This window comes from Oratosquilla oratoria, chromosome 10 (assembly GCF_046742065.1).
Source record: "Oratosquilla oratoria isolate Oo_2021 chromosome 10, ASM4674206v1, whole genome shotgun sequence".
Classification (NCBI taxonomy): domain Eukaryota; kingdom Metazoa; phylum Arthropoda; class Malacostraca; order Stomatopoda; family Squillidae; genus Oratosquilla; species Oratosquilla oratoria.
Genome location: NC_134786.1, coordinates 14,497,323 through 14,504,130, shown reverse-complemented (window position 1 = coordinate 14,504,130; position 6,808 = coordinate 14,497,323).

Here is a 6,808-nt window from a genome sequence, read left to right as displayed (position 1 = left end):
AGTGTTGTGGAAAATCTTTATTTCAAAACGATCAGAATTAGATATAGATTTAACTCTTCCAGTCAGATAGCGTTCTTTGGATTTTGTAATATTGTGGATGCAGTTATTTTAGGCTCGAAAATAGATTTATCATAGTTCTGAATCTTATAGATTCGTTCTTTTTTATATTTTCGTAAAGGTGTATTTTAGTCCTGTAATTGATATCACCAGCACACATTTTTCTTTAAAGAGTTCCTCCTCACAAATCATCTTGAGAAGAAGTTTTAGGCTATTATCTCTGTGACAGTAATAGTGGAGACGCCAAATGTCAGATCTCCATATTTAAAGAGGTGTAATACATGAAGTCGAACTTGTCAGAGAGATCGTGAGCTCGGTTCTGAGATCGAGTGTCAGTCTTTTAGGGCAACACTTGGAGATGAAGTTGAGGATGTCGATTTTTAAAGAAGAAGGGCAGGGAGAGGATTCCCTCTGTCATCTATCTTGCAGAATCACCACCCGACGTTACTCGTCGTTGGTCCTACATTGTGACATTTATCCCGAGGCGATGTTTTCCTTAACTTCACAAGAAGAAACTTGGAGATAAAGTTGAAGATGTCGATTTTTAAAGAAGAATGGCAGAGAAATAATTCCCTGTCATCTATCTTACAGAATCACCACCTAGAGCTACTCGTCGTTGGTCGTACATAATAAAATTTATCCCGAGACGATGTTTTCCTTAACCTTACAAGAAGTTTATTGGGATTATAGAAATATTACTGGTGAGTACGTGAAGAACAACCCTGATATTTGGAATAACAGTTACAAGAACTGATCTGCAAAGGAAGAAACTTCCTGTGTCAGAACAAATAAGAAAGCTAGAAAAAATGAAATGAGATTAGCAACATCTGGTCTAATAAGACACTTATGATATTTTTTTGTTTTTAATACCTGATCTTTATTGAGAAAGTGAGTGGTGTTCATATATTTTCATGTTATGAATATAGAGTTTAGGTGAAAGAAAAGTAGAAAAATATGATATATAAAGCATATACACACATGTATCATAGTCGGAGACGAATCTAATTTAAATACATTTGGTAATATATATATAGATAAGGAATGGCAGTGGTATTACTTTACGTGATGAAATAACATTGAAAAAAGAATCCTAATGTATGCCCAAGTACATATTGTACAGCCGCGACAGTCACGTGGCATGGAACGTGACTGATGTCGCTCACGACCTGACGCTTCTCTGCCAACGTGACCCTGCTTGACCCGACCTAATCTAACCCAGTGCAATTACCTAATTACACACCACGGGTAACTTACCCACGCGGTATATATAGCGGGTTACGCCGTTTCCTAGGAGTTAACGGGTTGTGACCCGCACAAGTTTTCTTTTGTATATACTTGCAATCTATAATAATAAAAAAACATACAAAATCAGTTCAACCAGTTCCCTCGTACCTTACAATAAAGGCAGACGAACTCACTAAAACCTCTTTCTCTTCACCAACAGTAGCATCGCTACAATATGTGCGCAGACTCCCATGCGGGGGCCCACGTACACACGCGCACATATTCACACGTGCATACGCACACGCAAGAAAGAAAAAGCAAGGAGAGAAAGACAGACGGAAACGAAAGAGATGGAGACACGGGATAGACAGAGACGTGAGAAAGAGAGGCAGTGACGCGAAAGAGAGAGAGAGAGAGAGAGAGAGAGAGAGAGAGAGAGAGAGAGAGAGAGAGAGAGAGAGAGAGAGAGAGAGAGAGAGAGAGAGAGAGAGAGAGAGAGAGAGAGAGAGAGAGAGAGAGAGAGAGAGAGAGAGAGAGAGAGAGAGAGAGAGAGAGAGAGAGAGAGAGAGAGAGAGAGAGAGAGAGAGAGAGAGAGAGAGAGAGAGAGAGAGAGAGAGAGAGAGAGAGAGAGAGAGAGAGAGAGGCAGAGAGGCAAGAGAGAGACAGAGACGCAAAAGAGGGAGATAGAGACGCAAGAGAGAAACAGACGCGAGAGAAAGACAGAAACGTGATAAGCAAGATTGATACAATATAGAAGAGACAAGACCTGGGGAAGGAGATAAGGTCGAGAAGATCAGTCCATAAGTATCTGAAAATTGTTTGTCATGGATGGCGAGAGCGCTTAGGGAACTTGGTGATATCGATGTCGGTAGCAAAAGCACTCGGAAGGGAATTAAAACTTTTGTGAACAAAACTATTTCCTCGGAGAGGGATCAGAAAAAAAATGTTTGAATACTTATAGTGTACAATGGGAGAACACGTATTGAATTATATATATATATTGCTAGACTGATAGCTTAGTTATAGCTTTATTATACTATCTAGAGTAGAATGGAAAAGAATTTGAAGTTCCTGAGAACAAAACTTTAGAAGTGTGGCTACGTCTCTCAGATTGTTAATGTGCTTCATATGCATTTCTTATTGTATCAAAAGGGATCTGAATATCATCGTAGGTGTCAAAACCGAAAAAAGACAACGGTTTTCGACAGTGTATTTTAGTGTGTACTGAATTTCAAGTATAGACTATTTTAGAAACCAGAGCCAGTGGTGAAACAGTCCAGAAACACACACACACACACACACACACATATATATATATATGCAGAAAAGATCACTAAACAACACGTGATCCACAAATTTTCCTGGTAACCACTAAGGTTAAGGGATATACTGTTTTCTTCCGATTTCCTTAGTGGTTACCAGCAAAAAAAAAAAAACAAAAAAAAAAAAAACAATTATATATATATATATATATATATATATATATATATATATGTATATACATATACATATATATATGTATATATATATATGTATATATGTATATATATATATATATATATATATATATATATATATATATATGCTAATAAGACCACGGGTACATGTGTTCACTTATGCAAAGTAGACCACTTGGAAAAAGAAACTAACGAAGCAGAGCTGTCCCCCAACCCCTTGTTACTGTCCTGTACCATTTCTCTGAAGATGTAATATACGAAAGCGCTCTGCTTCGTTAGTTTCTTTTTCCAAGTGGTCTACTTTGCATATATATATATATATATATATATATATATACATACATGTATATTATTAATGCGCGGGTTGGGCAGAGGATGAACTGGGAGGAAGCAGAAATATAAAACGAGAAGAATAATGTGTACGAAGTAACTAAGCTAATTAACTAAAGAGGAGATAATGGCGATTGTGTGTGTATATTTTGTAGCCTCTGCAAAGCAAATTTACTTTACCGGAAGAATATAGTTCACCCCCGTCTCTTGAAGTAGAGAAAAGGTTTTGCAGGAAGGTAATAGAAACAACTGTACACAACCGTCCATAGTTACATAAACTTACACATCACGAGACAGTTACACATAACTACTCTACATCAATACTGACCCTCAACTCTTGTCTCTCCTGAGGAGATAAGTGAAATGACCTGCATTCAGCCAGAGCCAAATACATCAAGTATACCACCTAAGGCTAAATGGAACGACTTCTAGTTTGAGAATTAGTCGGCACTGACTAAAACATTCAGGCGTTAGACAAAAGGAGTTGTAATAAGTGAAATGACCTGCATTCAACCAGAACCAAGTACACCAAGTATACCACCTAAGGCTAAATGGAACGACTTCAGGACTTGGTTTGAGGATTAGTCCGCACTGATTAAAACACTCAGGTGTTAGACAAAAGGAGTTGTGAAGAGTACCCCGCCTATAAGAGCACTAAACCGAGCGGGGTCAGGTCTCTCGGCTGTGGTATTTGTAGTGGGCGAAAGCATTTAAGTCTTTGCACACAACTGGTTGAGCCGAGCCAGATTTCCTGGATTACTAGAACACCGAACTTAATCTGTTGGCATTACGTCGTCCCGTATGGCTCACGTGGGTTTTAGCGAGGCTGGCAATTAACAAAGACAAAGAACGATTCGCGGGTGCTGGTCTGTATACCATTACACTGGACACTGATGCCAATCCGCCTTTTTTTCTATCGAGGCTGCCAGCTTCCTGTATCGGTTCGCCGTTGTCTCTTCTGCGTAAAACAGGACCAAGTCCTTCCTCAAGGAAACCTGAACTGAATGGAATTATCCCACTTTATTCATATTTTTCTTTGATTTTATCTATTTTTTCTCAGTTATACTTAGACATGATATAATGAAACTGAAGCTGCTAAAATAAATTTTTAATCTACGAGTGGGCAGAAACTATGTTACCAACTGTGTGTTTATTGAACAAAATAAACTTTTTACTGAGTCAATCGAATATAGTACATCTCCAAGTTTTGAAATGTACTTAGATGAAGACAGAAAAATGCTACGGTAACTGTCAAAGGATTATTTAATTTTCCTAATTCTATTTTCTTGTTTAGGATTTTTATATATTTTTTATTTTGGTTTCTTGGCTCCAGGAGGAGCCAAGAAAAGAGGGAGGAAGGGGTGGTGAATGAGGGTGGAGTGGGTGTGGATGAATTTGGTGGGAGTGGAACTATCTTTTGAATTTGGCTACCTTCCTTGGTATATGTATTTTAGATTCTACACTTGACATCATTCTTGACCAAGAGGTCTTCTGTTGGCCCCTTGCTTTACCCTTGTCATCTTACAGCAGCCTTGGGTGATAAGAAAATCCTTTTCGTAGAAAAATTAATAGCTCGGAGCCATCTATAAGACAACTGCACGATGACATTTGACTCGACCGAGATCGGTTTTTCAGTTATAATAACGATGAGTGAAAACGACACGACCGTGGTCATTCCCAGAAGTGCTCCATGATGCACTGTGTCATCTCAGATTAAATTGCGTCGATTTCCTCTCGGATAATTTCCTTCAAATCCTCAAAAGTTTGAGGATGATATCGGAAAAGTTTTTCTATCAGATATTCCCAAAAGAAAAAGTGACAAGGACTTAAATCTGGTGACCTTACTGGCCACTCCACGTCTCTCCTTAAAGAGATCAAATGTCTAGGAAACATTTCCCTTTATACTCCGGAAAAAGATAGAGGAATTGTTATAATAACTGATGAAAAAAATGATAGTGCCTAGCCTACGGAATAAGAATTGTTCCGCATCTCTACCGCAATTACAGCCCTCACGGTGCCGACTCCAAATGTGGGAGATCTTTATGCCTCAGCCTGTATATATGACATGTAACATATGTGACACGTAATATATGTGGTATACAATATATGTGGGGTGTAAGATATATGGGGTTTAAGATATGTGGGATGGAATATAGATGATATGTGACATGCAGTGTATGTAGTAACTTATATGGTATGAAATATTAGTGATATGTGACGTATATGGTATGTTGTATGTGATATGTAGTATATGATATGGGGTATATGATGTATATATGTATGTATGTGGTATGAAACATGACTTCACGAGCAATACGTTGTGCTTTCACAATATATCCATTACTTCTCTCTTGACCTGCCTCTGGCTACTCTAACACATAGGGCAAAGGTGCCATGTTCAGCCAGTGGCGTACGCTTCTCTTATTATCTATCCCTGGACGTCATCCTGTTTTAATTTTCCTCGATTTCCCCCTCCACGTTATCACACTGGAGTATTTTACTTCCGAATGTTGGAGCGGATTCGCAGCCCTCAGCTTTCAGAAAGGAATGTGATATGATGAAGAGAGATAAATTTCATACAGTATGATACCTGATATGCTATGGAAAAAATTCTTAAAATTGGGCGGTACTACCGATTGATAGGAAGCTGGAGGGAAAATAGCTTAGTTTGATAACCATTTTGTTCTCTCCTTAGTCTCCCTCTTTCATCCTGAAGGTGTAACTGGTCATCTCTTTCCAGCATTACTTTCTCCTTTCCTGGTCCTGTCATTCTCCACAGCCTTTCTACAAATATTTTCCTTGTATCTACATCTGCTCTCTCGTCTTCCACTAAGCCCTCATTGACGGTTTATATTCTTTTCATACATTTTCTTTCTTTAATAATATTTCCTTTCATCTTTTCAACCTCAGCTTCCCCTTCCCATTTTTTCCCTCTTTGCATCAACACTGTACACATCTGGGCTATTTCATTCTGTAGTCGTTGACTGTGTTACTCGTAGTTTTCCGCTGCTTTTGCCCTCCACCCGACCCAAATCCGAACTTCCTCTCCTGCCCTTTGCACCCGAACTCTCGCCGTCCTTTCTCCCACGACGCGAACAAGATGCCAAAGTGTTTCATCTGATGATGCGACAGGGCAAAGCTCCTCACCAAACAAGGCCGTGGGCCTGGTCTTGGTGCTTCCTCTGTGAACAAACAGGCCCACAGTCTTTCATAGGATACAAATTGCATATTGTCCTGCCTCTTCCCATCCTTTCATTCCTTCTCATCCTTTCATTGCCGGCGAAGTGGCGGTTGGGCCAACCCGGCCGCAGGGTTAAACCAGATCTTTATCCGCTCTCAAAGTATTTCACGGTTGTGTGTGCATTTGCACGGTATGTGTGAGTATATATATATATATATATATATATATATATAGAAAAATTATATATACATACATATATATGTATATACATACATACATATATATATATATATATACAATATATGTATATATATATATATATTATATATATATATGTATATATATATATATAAACAACTACAATGCACTTTAACTTTAAACCATCAAGGCCGATATGCAGAAATTGAAATGTAGTACTGCCAAGGACTCGAACCCCAGCATCCTTGTTACAAGTGCGGCAGTGACTTACCAACTAGGCTATCAAGATATGTATATATATGTATATATATATATATGTATATATGTATACATATATATATGTACATGTATATATATATAT